The sequence below is a fragment of the Lemur catta genome, chromosome 1, assembly GCF_020740605.2.
Source record: "Lemur catta isolate mLemCat1 chromosome 1, mLemCat1.pri, whole genome shotgun sequence".
Taxonomy (NCBI): domain Eukaryota; kingdom Metazoa; phylum Chordata; class Mammalia; order Primates; family Lemuridae; genus Lemur; species Lemur catta.
Genome location: NC_059128.1, coordinates 133,135,308 through 133,154,473, shown reverse-complemented (window position 1 = coordinate 133,154,473; position 19,166 = coordinate 133,135,308).

Sequence of the window (19,166 nt, the reverse complement as noted above, 5' to 3'; positions counted from 1 at the left end):
CACTGAACAATGACTTGTACAAATAATTCATCTAAAGTGGCATAAGTGCTAAAAAAGAGAAGAAAAAAAAGTTAAAGTGCTAAAAATTGAATATATTAGGAAAAAATGTTTTCCATCCGATGGCAAAGCATGAATAGCCTATTCCATGAAGAACTCATGTCCGTAATAAATTGTCCACTCTGCTTGCCTTGGTCACCCAATTGATAGTCATTCACAAACTTCAAAACAGATTCTGTACAAGTGTGTTGCTTTTTTAAAAATCCAGTGACAGCCAGAGAGAAAAAGAGAGACTTTTCAAAGTGGGTTGAATTCATTCTCTGGAAGAGAAAGGGTCATACTTCGTTGCTGAGAGGCAGGGTAATTCCAAGTAAGATTTTAAAAACATAAATAGCGTATTTAAATTTAATCAAGATGATATAAATTAACTTTTCCATCTAGCCTTTATTGTTGTAATTTCAGACATTCCAAATGGAATGTTTTAGATGTGAAGGATCTAGAACCCTGAAAGGAAAAGCAAGCTGGTTTTGCCTGAGCCCCACCTGACAGTGGTGGTTCCCGTGGCAGGGGAGATGTCCCCACCGAGGGGCAGGGGGACCTGCCTAAGGGCACGGAACTGGCTGGGACAACACTGCCCCATGGCCCCATGGGAGGAGGCCAGGGTAGGAGACAGAAAAAAAAAAAGCAAAAGAAAAAAGAGCATGACAGAAGTGACAAGACTGTTAGCTGTACATGGGTATAAACTGACCAGAAACACTCCTAGAAGCTCACAGGAAATCTTTTCTGGAGACTTTGCTGGGGGATGAAGTTGTTACCTTAATAAATTTCCCACTCAAAGAACTCTTCTGGAAAGTAGAGTAAAACACCACTGAAAATCAAGGTCGTATTTAGAGAAGCTGGAGCTTGAACACCAAACAAAGCAAGTGTTTGTTCACCACCTCTGCAGAGAACCCAAGGATATAATTCATAATGATAGCATCTGGGCCTGCCTGGTTACAAAAGGCCTTCGTCACACGTACAAAACAGGTATGAGACGCGTTCGGTGCAGAACCAGTTTGTGAGTCTACAGGCAAGCCGACAGCCATAATTAAATCCTGTTCGGCCCCCAGCTTCTTCACGTACTGAGTATATGAGCACCTTAGCACCTTAACTCCTTTGTTCTCAGCTTTTTGTGGTACATACTACATTTTTAAATAAATATAAAGTGCTTAGGACACAGCTTTGAAATACCTGTACTGTAGCTAAAACCAGCTATTGAGAAAAGCAGTTTGCAGAGTTGTCCCCAAAAAAAAGGTGACAAAAAGTATACATGTGTATATTATATATGTTATTTATGAGACAGTACACTTAAAAACCACCAAAGCCATACTGGTGAGGAAGTCGGGGGAAATGGGATTATGTAGTTTGAACATCAAGGACTCAACTCTTGAACACCCCAGCAAATGTGATCTCACCATTTTGGGAGGTGAGGAGTAACTGTGAACATTGGTGCTTAGTTTTGCGTTGTTTCATTTTAACGATTTTTTTTCTGATTTAGTCTGTTATCAAAACGTGATCATCAACTGAGGTGATAATTCTGCCTTTGAAGACAGAGGCCCAATGCTGGTGATCAAGAGAATTCATGGGTGAAGGTAGGGCCCTGAGACCCCACCTTGTGTTCATGTCAAGACACGCCTCCCAGGGGCACACCAGCTTGGAACCACGGCCCTGCACAGAATCTTCTTTTATTTTCCTGGCCTGTGATGAGCAACAGAAACTGACCCTGGATGATTTTCAGAAAGTGTTGAAATGACAGTGGAAAGCTCGTCTGACTGCTGGGGCTGCTGGAGATCGAGCTTTGGGAAAGGAGCAGGAACCAGGAATGGTACGAAACAGCAGGGACCAACCCCAATGCTGCCAAGGATCCAGGTTGTGGGGCCAACGGGCACCCTGAAGCACCCTCTCTGTGCCCCACGTCCAAAACAGCCCTGCCCCCACTGCTGCCCTAGCCTTAAATCCCTAGCACTCGAGTCATGCTTTGGGGGGCTCACGTGGTCAAGGTTAGGCTACATGCCTGCCCCCAACTGCTAAGGAGGCCGAGGACATGAGGATCTGGACTTTTCGTTGTTACCCACGACAACTTGAACAAGACCGAGAATTCCTCATGGCGGGATCTGATGCTAGGCTGTAAAAAAATAAGACCCAAAAATGACCTCCAAAAAATGTCCATTACAACACCAGGTTTACGATGCAGAATGAAATTAATTGCTGACACAACACAAAATTCGGCAAAAGTTTATATCGAACTGTGTTCAAACTCCCTGGTTGCCGGTAAAGAAAGGCCCTAATCTACAGCTAGAAATGAGGAGCGCTGTCCTTAACTCTGCGCTGGTGTTCAGGTCGCTCTCATGCCTTCGTGCAGGTAAGTGGAACTTTGAGAGCTTTGTTTTGTCACTTCCTTTTGTGAGCGAGTCTGTGGATAACAGGTACGTGAACAGACGCACACACTTATTGGCTGTTGTCCCAGCATGTGAGGGGACACAGCATCACACACCCTGCGAATTAGCCTCTGAACAAGTTCCACTGAGATCTTAGTGGGCAATTGCGGTGACCTTGAACATGGGATCGAGAGAAAGCGAACGTGGAGGAAACATGCACGAAATGATGCCTCTCCCTGGGAAGGAACTAAATTAAGAGACCAAACTGAAAGGCCAAAGATGTTTCCTTCCATCCTCATGGTTTGTAAAACAGACGCTGAATGTTGACATTATGTGAGGGAGAGAGAGAAATCCTATAGCAGGGCTAAGTGCTGTCTCCATGTAAACCAACCCATATATAATGCAGAACAGAAGACACTATAAATAAATCTGGATTGGGCTGCGCTGCACCTATGCATATCTTATGAAAATCAGAATGGGAGAAGAAAAAGGGAAATCAAGGGGATAGCATGACTCTGGAGCACAGCAAAGCATTTAAACTATCTGGCATTCGATAGTGTGGACAATATCTAGCCAAGGTATCAGTCTTAGAGGTTTTTTTTTTCTTCTCCATGAAATTGCATATCGGGCAACCTTGCTATGATTTGTGGAAAGCAGCTAGAGCACCGTCTCTCCACCCTGGGTGGTCAGACAGCCATCCTAAAGTCTGTCTCCCTTAGCACTTCCCTTTTTTTTTTTTTTTTTTTTTTGACAAAATCTAAGTCACAGATAGACCTCCGGACCTACAGGACCTACACGTGTCTTCCCGTTGCTGTTGCTGACAGCTGACTCCTGCCAGCGTTCCTTTAACGTCTGTTCCCATTGTTTACCGAAGTGTTAGAGATGTGCCTTGCAGATGGTAGATTGTTTTAATGTTGGCTTCTAACAAGTTGTGACAATCAGCAAATGCCAGTTTATCTAGGGAAGGGTTAACTCGTGGGGTGAGAAGGCTTTACGGTATTTTAGGGAAAAAAAAATTATATTGGCCTTCACCAAACCAGTACTTTCAAAAAGAGGAAGTGTGTTTTTCAGAACCCCGCACTCGGGAGATAAAACCAGAATAATTCAGTTTAGCTACTTAGGCCTGGTGTTCCTCACCAGATGTGATAACAGAATGTAAATATTGAGACCCAGCTGTCAGCCTGCAGGCCTTACACGCAGAGGTTAGAAGAACTCGCTTCTCTGGCTGAGAGCTGGCTAAGGGAAGGCAGGAAATTCAGAAGAGAATATTTTATTAGATTTTTGCAGTCTAAGTTTAAGGCTTTAAAAAAAAAAAAAAACAATACAGAGGAAATGCAGGGCTTCCTCCCCGACGGGTGTTGTCTGCTTCACCCTACCTGTCCTGTCTGTCACCCCGCCAAGGGTGCCAGCAGTTGGCTCTTTCTGAGCACTTTTCTAATAGACTCAATTAGACCTTGATGGGAAGTGCCCGGTCTGACTAGCTGTGAGGCACAGAGCTTGACCTTGACCTTGAGAGCTGCAGGCTGACTGCCCGGCTAATCCCATCCCAGCAGCCTGTATTTAAAGCTCTCTGATGGGGTCCCACCGCTTCATTGAGTCTTTTCATTTGGCTTCTACTCCGACAATACACAAATGAAAAAATGTCAGGCAGAGGTGAGCGCTGTCGTGGAATAGAACAGCAAAGAGGGACGGAATGACCGGGGCTACTTTACAGGTAGGTCAGGGAGAGCCTCGCCAAGAAGGTGACATTTTCACTGAGACCTGAATGGAAAGAAGCAGCCAGCCATGTGGAGATCTGCCGGAAGGTAGCTGTAGGCAGAAGGAGTAGCAGAAGGCCCTAAAGCAGCTATTAGGAGAATGCTGGAGCCGGGGGAAGCAAGAAGGTCTGGGGTCTGAGGGCTATTAGTGGCATCTGTGGAGACTGAAAGTCTATGGTGGGGATCATAGATTTTCTATCTATTTTTTCTTTCTTTCTTTTTTTTTTTTTTGAGACAGAGTCTCATTCTGTTGCCCAGGCTAGAGTGCCATGGCATCAGCCTAGCTCACAGCAACCTCAAGCTCCTGGGCTGAAGCAATCCTTCCACCTCAGCCTCCCGAGTACCTGGGACTACAGGCATGTGCCACCATGCCAGACTAATTTTTTCGATTTTTAGTAGAGATGGGGTCTCGCTCTTGCTCAGGCTGGTCTTGAACTCCCGACCTCAAGCAATCCTCCCACCTTGGCCTCCCAGAGTGCTAGGATTACAGGCATGAGCCACCGTGCCCGGCCCAGAGATTTTATTTCATCATGTGATAATAGAGATTGAAGCAGGAGAATGATAGAATTTTGGTGTAGTGTTTTTTCAAACCTCCTCAACTGCTGTGGAGAGGATGGATTATGGCAGAGGTGGAGGGAGGAAGTGGAACAGTGATCACGGTGACAAACAGGACTGTTATAGCAGTCCAGGGAAGAGACACTGCTGGCCTAGGCTTGGGTGGCATTAGCAGTGTGGGAATAATGGGTGGACTTGGGGTAGGTGTTGGAGGTAGAATTGACGGGCCTCACTGTTGGATTGGATGTTGCAGGTGAGGGAAAGAGAGGACTGAACAATGATGGATAGGTTTTTTGGCTTGAGTAACTAGGGAAATGGCAGCACCATCTCTTCTCTTAAGGGCAAGAAGACTGGAAAAAGTGTAGATCTGCAGAGAGGAGACACAAAGAATTCCAGTTTGGCCAAGACAGCTCTGAAATGCCCATCAGAAACAGGAGTGGAGGTGCTAAGCAGGCTGCTGGATGCTCTATATCACACTTTATGTCACAAACCCCAGGTCAGGTTGGGACTGAAATGTAAACTTGAAAAAATAAAATTAAAAAGTGCTAAAAGAAAACTGACAACTATTTTTATAATCTCAGTATTGCAAAAATGTTTTTATAATTTCAAATCATAAATAAAAGATAGATTTGAATGCATAAAAATATTTAAGACCTCTATGCTGTAAAAAAAAAAAAATGCAAGAGCAGAAATAGCCAATGATACCTCTGTATATGGTAAGATCAAAAACAAACCTAGGAGTCATTCCTTGATGTTTATGGTGGTATGTTTACAATAGGATAAATTCTTCCATGTGAAAATTTATACCACTAAAAACTTTATGATTTTACTAAAGGTTTTCTGGTTCAAAAGTTAGTTTTCCTAGTGACATCATTATATGAGATGATCTTAACTTTTACAAAATGGTGTTGGATCAAATATCCCAGAATGACAGAACTTCATCAGCTCTATTTGCATATTCATGTTGAGCAAATATAGACCTTATAGTCAAATGTTGCCATTGAAGTAAAACAAAATACCTTCTACCACTGAACCCAATGCACGGCATACAGTAAGTACTCAATAAATGCTGGAATAAACTAATAAATATGTATAAGAAAACTATTTAAGTTAAATGTTTGTAATGATGTACACATATTTAAAAGCATTTTATTGCCTTCTGGTAACTGGCATGAACTGTTTATTTAAAGAAAAGGCTCTACCTGAAAATTCAGTCTTGTCTCACAAGAAAAAAAATTTATTCTTGTTTTAAAAGTCATACAGTTTCAAACAAGCTCAGAATATACAAGTTTGGAAGATTCAAGGCAGAAGCTCTTACTTAAAAAACAAAAACAAATGTAGACTGCAGAAGGTATGAAGGCATAATAAAGTGTTATTCATGATTTAGCTATTATTATTTAGTTAAATATTACTTTTTAAGAAACTTAGCTGATCTAACCTGATATAAGATCTTTAGACATAAACCATGTTTATATAACTTGATGTGTGTAAATGTCATAGCTAAAAGTCAAATTGTTGCTAAATTTCATGTAAGAGCACCGAGGAAATTAATGTCTTACATTTAAACTGGTTTTAATTTTTTAAACTTTAATGTACAGAAAAAAAGCTGATTGACAGATTATATAGCATTTTCCCTTTGATTATGAATATGCACCTCTGGCAGAGTTTGTAACCCTGTTTTGAAATGTAACACTTATGAAATCAAAGTATTGTGTAATTTAAATTCTCATGTTCTGAATTGTAATTAATGGCTTATAATTCTATCACCATCAGTTAGTTTAAAAAGCAAGTAGCTTATTTGTTAAAAGTGCAGAGGAAAATATATATACGTCTTGTCCTTTCAGATTGCTGAGTACATACAATTCATTCAATCAAAAAATATTTATTAGCACCCATGTTATGCCAGCCACTATGGGAGTACTGGGAATAAAAGTGCTTTTTACCTTCAAGGAGGCCTCCGTTAAAGATTATTAGTGAGGTTGAGCATCTTTTCATGTTTTTTGGCCTCTCCTACTTTGTCTATCTTTTTTAGAGACAGGGTCTCACTCTGTTCTCTGTCTTTGTATTGTCTCTTCATATCCATTTTTCTATGAAATTATTTACCTTTTTTCTTAGATGTCTAAGAGCTCTTTATGAATTATGAGTAATGTCAATTTAAAAAAATTAAGCCTACTATATTCATGGATTGAAAGACTTGATATTGTTAAGATGGCAGCACTACCCCAAGTAATATAGACATTCAGTACAGTTCTTATCAAAATTCCAATGGCCATTTTTTAAGAAATAGAAAAACCAATCATCAAATTTATATGGAATTACAAGGGGCCACACATAGCCAGAGGAATATTGAAAAATAAGAACAAAGTTGGAGGAATAAATCAAAAATTTCAAAAATTAGTACAGTCATCAAAACAGTGTGGTACTGGCAAAAGGATAAACAGAGAGACCAGTGGAATAGAATTGAGAGTCAGAAATAAAGCAGTATATATGGCCAACATAAATGTGAAAGATAAAACCATACAACTCTTAGAAGAAATAGGGAGTAAATATTCATGGATTTAGCAATGAAATCTGAGATAGCACATCAAAAGCACAAGCGACAAAAGTAAAATAGATAAATTGGATGTCAAAATTAAAAACTTTTGTGCATTAAAGAACATTATTAAGAAAGTGAATAAAACAGGCTACAGAATGGTAGAAAATATTTGCAAATCATTGACAAGGGGCTAGTATCCAGAATATGTAAATAACTCTTACAATGCAACAACAAAAAGACAAACAACCCAGTCCAAAAAAATGGGCAAAGGACTTGAGTAAACATTTCTCTAATGAAGATATGCAAATGGCCAACAAGCACAGGAAAAGATACTGAACAGCATTAGCCATTATGGAAATGTGACTCAAAACCACAATGATGTACCTCTTCACACCTACCAGGATGGTTATTTTAATAAACGGAGAATAAGTTTTGTCAAGGATGTAGAGAAACTGGAATCCTTGTACATTGCTGATGGGGAGAGACTACTTAATGGATACAGGATTCTCTACTGGGACATGAAAATTTTTGGAACTTGATAGAGGTAGCCATTGCACAACATTGGGAATGTACCAAATGCTACTTAATTGTACACTTTATTTTTTAATTTCAGAATACTATGGGGATACAAACATTTTGGTTACATGTAATGCCTTTGCCTCATATACACTTTAAAATGGTTAATTTTCTGTTATGTGAATTTCACTTTAATAATAAAAATTAAGTCTGGCACAGTGGCTCACACCTATAATCCAAGCACTTTGGAAGGCCCAGGTGGGAGGATCCTTTGAGGCCAGGAGTTCAAGACCACTCTGGACAACACAGCAAGACCCTATCTCTACGAAAAAATAAAAACAAAAATTAGCAGGCATGGTGGTACACACCTGCAGTCCCAGCAACTCAGGAGGCTTAATAATAATTAAGCCTAGGCTTTGTGTCATGCTAAGAAAGGCCTCCTCTTTATTGGCTTATGTCACTGAGGAGATCATCCTTCAAGTATGATTTGACTAAGTCTTGAGCTCCATTTCTTAAAGTTATTTCAGTTCTTCCCTCTTCTGTGTATTGCCTTTATGCCCAGGATGGCTTACTTCATTGTACCCAAATGGACACAGCAGTTCTAGTCTTCTTCCATGGACTAAGCCTTCCAGAAGAGAGATTTCCTCTTATTCCAGTCATCATTCTCATTAGACCAATGTAGGTCACCTGACCACCATTGAATCAAACACTGTGGGAAAAGATTGCTTTATTTTATGCTAATTGTATTAGGTCAGAGGTTACCTACTCTTGGAGCTGGAGTCTCTCCCACCCAAACCAGCTGGCTGCTGTCCAGTGGGAGAGAGTGGAGACTCCAAGAACTGGTAACAGCATCTGCCTCTGGGTTATGCCCTAGGGAAGCTGGAGGATGGGATGGAGAGAGAATTTCCACTGCACTCTTTTAGAGACTTAGAATTGTTATTATATATATGTAGCACCCATGTCTAAAAATAACTTAACATCTCAAAAACCTTAACTCCATCTGGAATTTGTTTTGATATAAAAAGTGAAACAGAAACTCAGATTTTATTCTTTCCAAATTTGGCCAAACACCATTTATGAAATAATACCTCTTTTTTCCACCAGCTGATTTAAATACTTTCTTTATTATATCCTAACTTCCCAAATAAATGTAGATCTATTTCTGATTTTATCATCTGCTGCATTTTCCATGTTTCTGTTCCTGTACCAGTAATAGTACAACATTTCAATTGTAGCTTTAAAATATGTTTTAATCCTTGGTTGGGCAGTGTACTTTCATTATTCTTTGTTCTTTATAAAAATAACTTTGTTGGCCATTAATTCTTATTGTAAACTGGCAGATAGTTCTCTTAATGAAATGAAGATATACAAAAATATATATAAGAGAATAAATATCACTGATAATTCTACCACTCATAGACAATGACTTTTAGCATTTTGGTGATTTTTCTCATCCTATGTCTACTGGTTTATACAGCTGAGGTCATTCATAAGAGACAATTTGCTTTCTATTTTTTCTATTAATACTATGCTACAAACATTTCTTTGCAGCTGACATGCTTCAATGCCTACTTTATATCCACTCTTACCTTCTTCATTGTTAACAGAACCATGAGTTTGTTTAAGAAGCCAGTGTTTCCAACTAAAATATTCACCTTCCTGGAGCCCTTTGCAGTGAGGGGTGGCTATGTGACCCAGAACTATAATAACAAGTGACATGTGAGGAGGGCTTGTTAGCAGTGAGGGTGGGGCTTCTGAGAAAGCTTTTCAATGGAACAGACTCTGCTGATATGTTACTTGTGGCCTTACACCTCTTTCCTCTCTTCCTGTCTGGTGTGCGTACATGACACATTGGTGGTGAGGGGTTAGCAGCGACCTTGACCATGAGCATGAAAGCCACACATATAGGTGGTGGCACTGAAGGACTGAAAGGCTCTGAGTCCTTGGTTATCTCATTAAACACCAGTATCAGCCCTGGTCTGCCTTTCCTTGGACTTCTTGATGTGTCAGACAAACCCTTTAAGCCAAGGTTCTGTCGGGTTCTGTGTTCCTTCCAGCCAAAACCAATATTGATGATTAATACATTTAGTGAATGAGTTTTAAATGCTTTCCCTTTGTATCATAAAATGCCCATTATGCATTTAATCTTCTTACCTTCTTTCAAGAAAATGTTCTGAGGTTGCTTAGAGTAAATGACACAAATAGTACAGGACTCTTTAAACCATGGTAACAGAGTAAGAGCTAAATAAGGAAAGAGAAAGATAGTTATTCTAGAAAACCTAGAGGAAGGAGAGCTACTGATGTTAAATCTAAAATTTACCTCACAGTTTCTGGCACCAAACTCTTGTTATCTAATACCTGAAAGCATCCCAGTTGTCAATTTTTTCCTAGCACATAGTTCTAAGAAAAATATATCATGCGAATCTAATAGAAGGATATTTTAAACTACCTCTTTAAAAGTAGTTTTTAAAAGATACACTTTTACCGTATATTATCTAATGCTAATTCCTGATAAAAAACAAAGTTCAAAACATTCAACTCTAATCCAGTCTAGCCCCTTACCAAAAAATATAATATCAAATTATTTGCTGCTTTCTGTGTTTTTGGTTTCTGTCAAGATGGTTGAGAGAAACTATATAAAATGGCAGAGAGATTGAAGGACATACCATCCCCTTTGGTTCTTCATAGTGTGTTTTCTCCTCAATTGAGCCAGATCACAAAGGGGATCTCAAATCAGAACACTTTGTGTTGAGTTTCCACAATCGCCTTCAACATGTCTGGCCTTATTCGCTTGGAATCCATTGAAGGACGTTATAAAAGTCTTGTACTGAGCCAGCTACTACATAGTTCATTGTTCAGACATGGTGAGGACATTAGACACAGCAATTTTCACTATTTCATATGAAAAATGAGGCATAACATTTTTTTAATACCCAAGTTTCAGGAAAAGCTTTTTATGTACTTGAGTGTTTTTTTTTCCCACTAAAGAACTGGAATGCTTTCTTCTTTCACACAACATAGACAGCAGCTAATCATATTTCTCTTTTTCCTTTGGTTTCCAAGAAACTTAAAAGTCAATTTTCATCCCAGCTTTATCTTTATATCCATCATTTCTGTGTACTGTTCATTTCTACATTTGATTTTATTTGTAATTTAAATAAATTATATAATTTAGATTACATATTATATATTATATATAAAATTATACATATATATGGATTTTCTCTCTCTCTCTGTTTATATTTATCCTAGATATGAATCTTAAAAACTTATATTCCATAATACATATGTGGTTTCAAATCATTGGTAGAATATGGTGGAGTGAAAATAATTATATATAGGAAGTCAAAATAATTTGTCCAAATATGTGGCTTTCTCATTATCTGGTAATAAAGGTAGAACTGGAAAACCAAGGCATGATTAGTTAACATGGACCTCTCAAATATGGATAGCATTAGCCAAGCTTTTATCTGGGTTTAGACGACACATACTTGGACACCCCCATCATTTGCAAATGCTTAAATAACAGAAGCAAGGGTAATAAATCCTGTAGGTAGCCAACTGTGCCAGACACAATACTAAGAATTCTTCATGTATTATCTCATCTGTAACTCACAGCAATTCCCCTATGAGGTCAATGTTGTTATTATCTCTATCTTTACAGATGAGGACACTAGGTACAGGGAGTTCTTGTGGTTACCTGGAGAGTTAGCCGTGGGTCATTTACAGGGTGGGAAATGGCAACGTTGATTTTTGCTATGTAAAGTGAACAGCCTCGGTGGTATTCTCGCCAGCACTCATCTTGGAAAGCATCTTTGCATCTGCTTGGACGCTCGTGGGTAGCTGGTTGAAAACCCAGACTTCTGTAACCTAAGCACAGAAGAGATCACCTTGGTCCAGAGAACTTTGGGGATAAGCAGTAACCATCATCCTCATCAACTTTCACAGCGCCTCTTCCTAACGCCTGGGGAATGTTTGGCTTTGAGCAGGGCTGCGGTCAGATCAGCTCTGATCATTTAATTCCCAAGCCCACCTTTAAACTTAAACCAGAAAGGTCCTCCCTCGGGCACACAAAGGCTCTGAGAAGTGACCTCATCAACTCCCAGTTCCCCAACAGGTGACACCTGCAACGTGTCTACACAGAAAGTCCCCAGTTTCCACAGATGAAGCTTTAAGTGCAGGGTCTTCAGAAAAAAATCACATTGTCTACAATCTGTGAAATACTGCTGTTTTAGGCCCACTTCTGCACATGCATAGTGGTCCCTGTCACTAGTGCACATGCCTGACAGCTCCTGAAAACATTGTACAGGGTTGTGCAGTCAGACAGGCCATGCAGGAAACCTATAAGGTGTGGGCACCGATCCAAGAAGCAAGAGCAGACCTCCTAGAGCTGAGCCAGAAGCTAACTTCAAACAGAATATCTTAATTAGCTAGCATGGAAAAACAAAGATTTTTGCATTTCACTAGCAGCCTTGTGCTCCCCTTCCCAGTACCTGGCCTCTTTCAGGGTCAAGTCGGGTCCCTGTAGCTTGCAAACCTCCAGCAGGTAGTTTCTAGCCATTGCTTCTTCCTTTTGCCTTGTTCTTTCCCGGAGGGTATAATTGAGTGAATCGCCCTTTTTGTTAATGCAAGACAGGTGAGTCTCTTTGCTTTGCAATAAGGAGATGAGTATCTATGGGCAAAATAATCTGGTTGAACAGGAAATAATGCCATTTCTCCAGTTCTTTCATGGCCAAGTTCAATATTTTAAAATAAATACTTATGGCTGTTGATGTCCTAATGAATAGGCAACTATTAATCAGAGGACCAGAAAGATAGTGGCAGCAAATGTGACTTCCTGAGAACAGAGGGAGTAGGGGGCTACAGTATTTTCCAGGGTCTGCATCTCTTCTGGCCATGGCTCCCAACTCTATCATAAGACAGAACTTTAAACATTTCCTTGGCTCTCTCCCAGACGCATTAAGTAGGCATTCCTGTTCTGAGGAAGGCTTCAGAAACCATCGAAGTCCAAGCCACCCAGGGGAACAGGGGACAGGGATGGGGGAGACCCAGAACAGACACACAGTTGGGGGTCTGTGCCCTCTTCTGGCCCTCAGGAGGTGCTCGGTTCCTCCATCTTCAGGGGTGTTGGGAGGGGTTGGGGGGATGGGAGGGGTGAAGAAGGGGACTTGGAGTCTTGACCTTCAGGGGTACACAGGATGCTGTCCTGGTAGGGGACCAGGGGCCAGAGAAGGAAGTGCCAACCTCATGAAAGCTCCAATTTGGAATACTCAGAGCAGGCCTTTGCCCCAAGTGAACAGCAAGGAAAAGAACCATGCCCAGTATCCCAGAGTGCACCCAGAGGAGCTCCCAGGTTGCCTTTTCTGTCCCCAACCAGAAGTCCCCCAGCACAGGGACAGGCCACCATCTCAATTGATACCACATCCTAGTCCTGGCATGTATACGCAGGGGCTGGGCAGGGAGATGAGGCCCTAACCAGCATTGTGCGTGTCCCCTGTCCTTAGTGTGCTGTCCCTCTCTGCTCTTAAGACCAGCACTGGAGGAGGATGGGATGTGGGAATGCAGGAGTGAGAAGCTATCTCAGCTTGTGGTGGGGATGTCAGGGACTGGGATATCCTAAGGGCAGACACTGACACTCAATTTGAGGTGTGAGGTATTTATTAAGGTGAACATCTGTGAAGGTAAAGAAGAGGAGGAAGGATCGGGTGGAAGAAGAAGTCAAACAAATGGATGCAGTCCTGCAAAAGCCGTGAGCCACTGGAGGAGAGCTCTAGAGCAAGCATTGGCCCCGACAGTGGTCCCACATCGGGTCTGAACAATTGGGCCTGACTCGCTCAGTCACTGGAGGTGGGGAGTCCAGGCAGGCCATGAAGGGGCTGCGAGAGGAGGTTGTTTGCTGACCACACTCGCTGCAGCCAGCCAGCCAGTTCTTCCTTCTTCCTTCGAGGGGGATCCAGGCAGTGCAGCTCTGTCCACCATGCACACAAAGGGAAAGAGATTCCAAGCAAAAACCTTGAAGAGGGAGGGACCACCCCATCACCATGTTATTTCCAAGCAACTGTTTCACGGTGCTCTGTTGTCTTAAATTAGGTGTGTACAAGTCTGAGATTGCCTATACTGCAGCTAGCTGGTATTAAGAACTTAGTTATATTCTATAATAGAATCTACATGGCTGTTTTTAAATTTTACCCCCATAGAATTATTTCTGTGAGTTCTAAGCTTGCAGTATTTTAATAATCAAATTACTTTCCTCATGATGTTTCAAGCTTGAAGCCTTCTTTTGGCATTTTTCTTGCACATAAAATATGATGGTATTTTATAGTAACAAAGTAATAGTAACAGGGTAACTAATCTGTTTCCCTACCATATATGTGGATTTGGGCATCTGAGCAGAGCTGGAGAAATCATTTTGAATGTAGGTTTCTGATTATATCGATTCAACAGAGGAAAATGTTGTTTAATAGTCTGCATGTTGAAATCAGTGTAGGCATGGTTGTAGAATCTAGGTTAGGAGAAAGGGTGACAAAGAAATATTGTAAGACAACTATAAAAGATAAGATGAGTCTCTACAAGCAAAGTTCTCTTGGAGATAATTCACTGCCCCAGGAAAGTTCACTACAAAATACTTGAGAGTGAAAAAAAACACTTGGCAGATATAAGAGCACTAAAACTAAATAAATACGTAAACAGTTATGGGATAGAATAAATATCCCAGAAATAAATCCATACATTTACAGTCAACTGATCTTTGACGAAGGGGCCAAGAATACACAATGGGGAAAGGACAATCTCTTTAATAAATGGTGTTGGGAAAACTGAATATCCACATGCAGAAGAATGAAATTGGACACTTATTTCACACCATGTACAAAATTAAACTCAAAATGCATTAAAGACTTAAACATAGAACCTGACACTGTAAAACTACTAGAAGAAAACCTAGGAAAAGAAAAACTTCTTGACATTGGTATAGGAAAAGATTTTTTGGATATAACCCCAAAAGTATAGGCAAAAATAGACAAATGGGGTTGCCTCAAACTATAAAGCTGATGCACAGCAAAGGAAACAGTCAACAGAGTTGAGAGAAGAGACAACCTATGGAATGGAGGAAAATATTTGTGAACTATACATCTGATGAAAGATTAATATCCAGATGATATGAGGAACTCAGTAGCAAAAACCAAACCAAAAAAAAAAAAAAACCCACAAAATAACCTGATTTAAAAAAGGGCAATGGATCTGAAGAGACATTTTTCAAAAGAAAACTACAAATGGCCAATAGGTATGTGAAAAAATGCTCAACATCACTAAGCATCAGGAAAATGCAAACTAAAACCACAATGCAATGAGATACCACCTCACACCTGTTAAGATGACCATTATCAAAAAGACAAGAGACAAGTGTTGGTGAAGACATAGAGAAAAGAAAAACCTTGCACATCATTGGTAGGAATTTAAATTAATATGGCTATTATGGAAAGCAGTATGGAAGTTCCTCAAAAAATTTAAAATAGAACTAGCATATGATCCACCAATCCTACGTCTGGGTATATAATCCAAAGGAAATGAAGTCAGTAAGTCAGAGATATCTGCAGTGCCATGTTGGTTGCAGCATTAGTCACAATAGTCAAGAGACAAAATCAACCTAAGTGTTCCTTGACAGATGAATGAATAAAGAAAATGTGATGTATATACACAATGGAATACTATCCAGCTTTTTTAAAAAAGGAAATCTTGTCATTTGCAATAACACAGATGAACCTGGAGGACATTAAGCTAAGTGACATAGGCCAAGCACAGAAAAAACAAATACTGCATAATCTCACTTATCCATGGAATCTAAAAAAGCTGGACTCATAGAAGTAGAGTACAATGGTGGTTACTAGAGGCTGGAGGGGAGATGGCAGGGGATTAGGAAGATGTTGGTCAAAGGATACAAAATTTCAGTTAGACAGGAGGAATAAATTCAGGAGATCTATGTATAACTGTTGCTGTAGTTAATAACAATGTACTATATACCTGAAAATTACTAAGAAAGTAGATCTTAAATGTTCTCACTACAGAAAAATAGTACGTATATATTAATTAACTTGATCTTACCATTGTACAATGTATAGCTATATCAAATTATTATGTTGTATACCATAAATATATATAATTTTATGTCAATTAAAAGGTAATTAAAAAAATAATACAGAGGCTACTGAACTTGACAAGGAACAGACACAGTTTCCTACACTGATGAGTTCTTAAAACAAAGAGAAACACTGTTCTATTATTTGGTTGGTTTCCAATTGATTTGTAACTAGAAAACACTAACATGGCATAAAAGAAAGGCAAAAGTGAAATAAATAAATATATCCCATGAATCCAAGAGAAAAAAGAAAGAAAGAAAACAGTTCTGGGAAGAAGCCAGAGTACAAGGTCACACTAAAATGGAATCAGGGTAGCTCGAAATAGAGCCGCTTGTTGACCTTGGGGCCTTGGTGGGAGGAAAACTACTAAGGACAGACTGAATATGCCCCCAGACCACACATTAGGGCCATGGGCAGTGTATTGAGTAGCATCCCAGCACCAGGTTCCTACAGCATCTGTCTCTGGTTCCAATAATGCGGTATAAATGGAGCCAAAGATACTCTGGAGAGACTGCTGTGCAGTTTTCAAGGGAAACTTATAAACATTATTCATTCTTTGAAAAATACTTATCTGCTACGTTCCAGACACCTTTCTAGGTGCTGGGCACAAAACAGTGGCACAAGGCACAAGCCCTGTTGTTGAGTCCTTGCAATAGACCTTTGAGCTCAAGGATCTTGCAGTCTACTTGAGGAATTTGCTGCTACTAGTTAGCTTTGTTGGAAGATGGATAAAGTCTACAGTTGGGGGTAAATTTTAAGCTGTAGCTTGCTTCCATTTCTTTTGACCATGTTTTTCCTGCCATCTGTTCATATAGGCAATCCAGAATGAATGGTAGAGATAGGATTATTGTCATTTTATTACTGGAGACAACAGAAGAAAATTTTTTGGTGGTATATGCATGTCTATTTATGTTTGCCAATAAAACTTAAAACATGTCATTGAGATAAATAACCAGCTAGGTGTAAGGCTAATTAGACAGCGTGTTGTAATGAAGTGTTGCAGAGACGAGCTGCCTTCTGCAGAATTCTCCATGGGATTCCATGAAAACCAGCCCCTCACTAGTTGGGGTTAGATGCTAACCCCTTTACCCCTGCCACAAAGAGGTAGAGTGAGAACTCAAAGCTCTGTAGCCACGCTCTCCAACAAAGTTTCTCCCATAGTCTCCTAACAAAATTCTCTTCCACACTTTAACCCTTGTTCTCTAAGTGAGCGAGGGGCTTTAAGAATCATTGACAAATAACTCCTGTGTTCCCACCATAAATTCTGCCCAGCATAGATTGTAATGCTGGATGTTGGATTCAGGACTTTCTCCCCTAATCTGTGCTCTTAACTCCCAGACTGACTCTTTAGTCTAAACTAAATGCAAATTGTTTAGAAGACAATTAAAATGTAAACGTTTAGGTTTATTTTGAATTCTACTAAATGAAAAGAAATCCAACTTCAAAGCAGAGCCCAACTGCTTTGTTGGAATGTGATTCTTTTTTTTTTTACTTATATACATTGCTATAAATCATATTCACACACGGCAGGATTCAGGAACTCAACGGGACAAATACTGTCACATACACGAGCCAGAGATGGCCTCAGTGCCTTGGCCCCTGGGTTGTTTATTTCTTCGTTGCAGGCTGAGATGTGTTAGCTCAAAGCGCACAGGTACCAAACTCAAATCTTGACACATCCAATTATTTTAAAATATAGCCCAAACAAGCACATTTTTTAGCCATTTAGGGCCAGCCTGTTTCACATATTCTGTGAAACTTCACTCCAGTTTGCTGCCATGAATAAGATAGAGCCTCGTGGGTATAAGATCCTGAGCTGTTAGTGCCCCTCAGAGCTCTCCGACCCTAAGACTCCATGCCATACTGGACACAAAAGTCCCCCGAAAGTCCCCATGCCCTCCTCCCCTTCTGGGTGGTGGCCCCACGCTGTGGCCACGGGACAGACTCCTGCCACCTGCACTGTGTGTAAGCACCACTCAGTGACGCCTGTTGTGTGTCACTGCCTCTTGTCAAGAGGTCAAGATCAGCCCCAAATCCCTCAAACCCGAACAAATACACAGTAAGTGGCAAAGTGAATTCAGGAGTGGAAAGAGAAATTACCCAAACCACCCTCATTTTTCCTTCCATAGTTCAAGCTCCTTAATATTACTGGTGTGTTCTTTTTTCTCGTTTCTCTAAGTGCGGTGGTCGCTGAAGGCGTGGGACATATATGACTGTCTGTGCACTGACCTGCAGGTCAGCTGCCCAAGGCGGATCCCAACAGCATCACCTCCTGGCCTTGCCCTAAGTTTGCAAAATCATGGATTTGCAAAATCATGGATTTGATGTGTTGATTCATGTTTCTAACATACATAAAATAAACTCAAAACTACTTTTTTAAAAAAGCCCATGTATTCAGTAAAATCATCTCTGTTGCACACTTTGGGAAACACTTGGCCTCAATGGCCAAGTGCCAGCTCCTTAGGGTGACTCGCAGGGCCCTTCCAGGCCTTGCTGCCCTCACCTTCCCTTGTACACACTTGAGCTCTGGAGATGCGGAAGTTCCCCCATGTGCCTTGCTTCTCGTGACTGCTCTGAGTGTGCTATTCTATCAGAAAGCGTCTTCTGCCTTACCTATGTGACACAGTCTTGTTCAGCTTTTGTGACTGAGCTGGCACACGATCCCCCGGCAATGCCGTCCCTCGGCACCCTCCCCACAGGCCCTTGCCACCCTCCTAAGTCCGTCATTCCTGCCCCCAGCCCAGGTCTCCCTTTGCAAGGAACACGGAACACTGATTGTCCACTTAGCCTGTGTCTCTCTTACTGCTCTTTGGCTTCCCGGGACGTTAGGGACATAGGAGGTCATTCTATTCCTGGTACCTATGGAGATGCTCAACACGAGGAGACATTCGATAAATGTTTTTTGCATCCGCAAAAGAGTGAAAGAATGAACATAATGAAAGTAACTGCTATTCTATTTTCCTTGGATTTGAATAGTCTTTGTTGACCTGCGGTTTGCCTGTGTGCGAGTGTATGGGAGTGGGGGGAGAGGGAAGGTGGGGAGGAGGAGGGCTGGGGCAGGAAGATTTTGGCGCCTCTCTTCTTACGAATCCTTCAAAAATTAGGATAGAGAAGTGAGTGTTCCTGTTTACTTCTCCTGACTGCCAAAGTTCCATTAGAATCACAGAAATAATTTACTTTTTTAAGAAATGGAAACATAACCAGGAAAACAGGAAGGGAGTCGCCTTAGAACAGCTGCGACAGCGAGACCCCC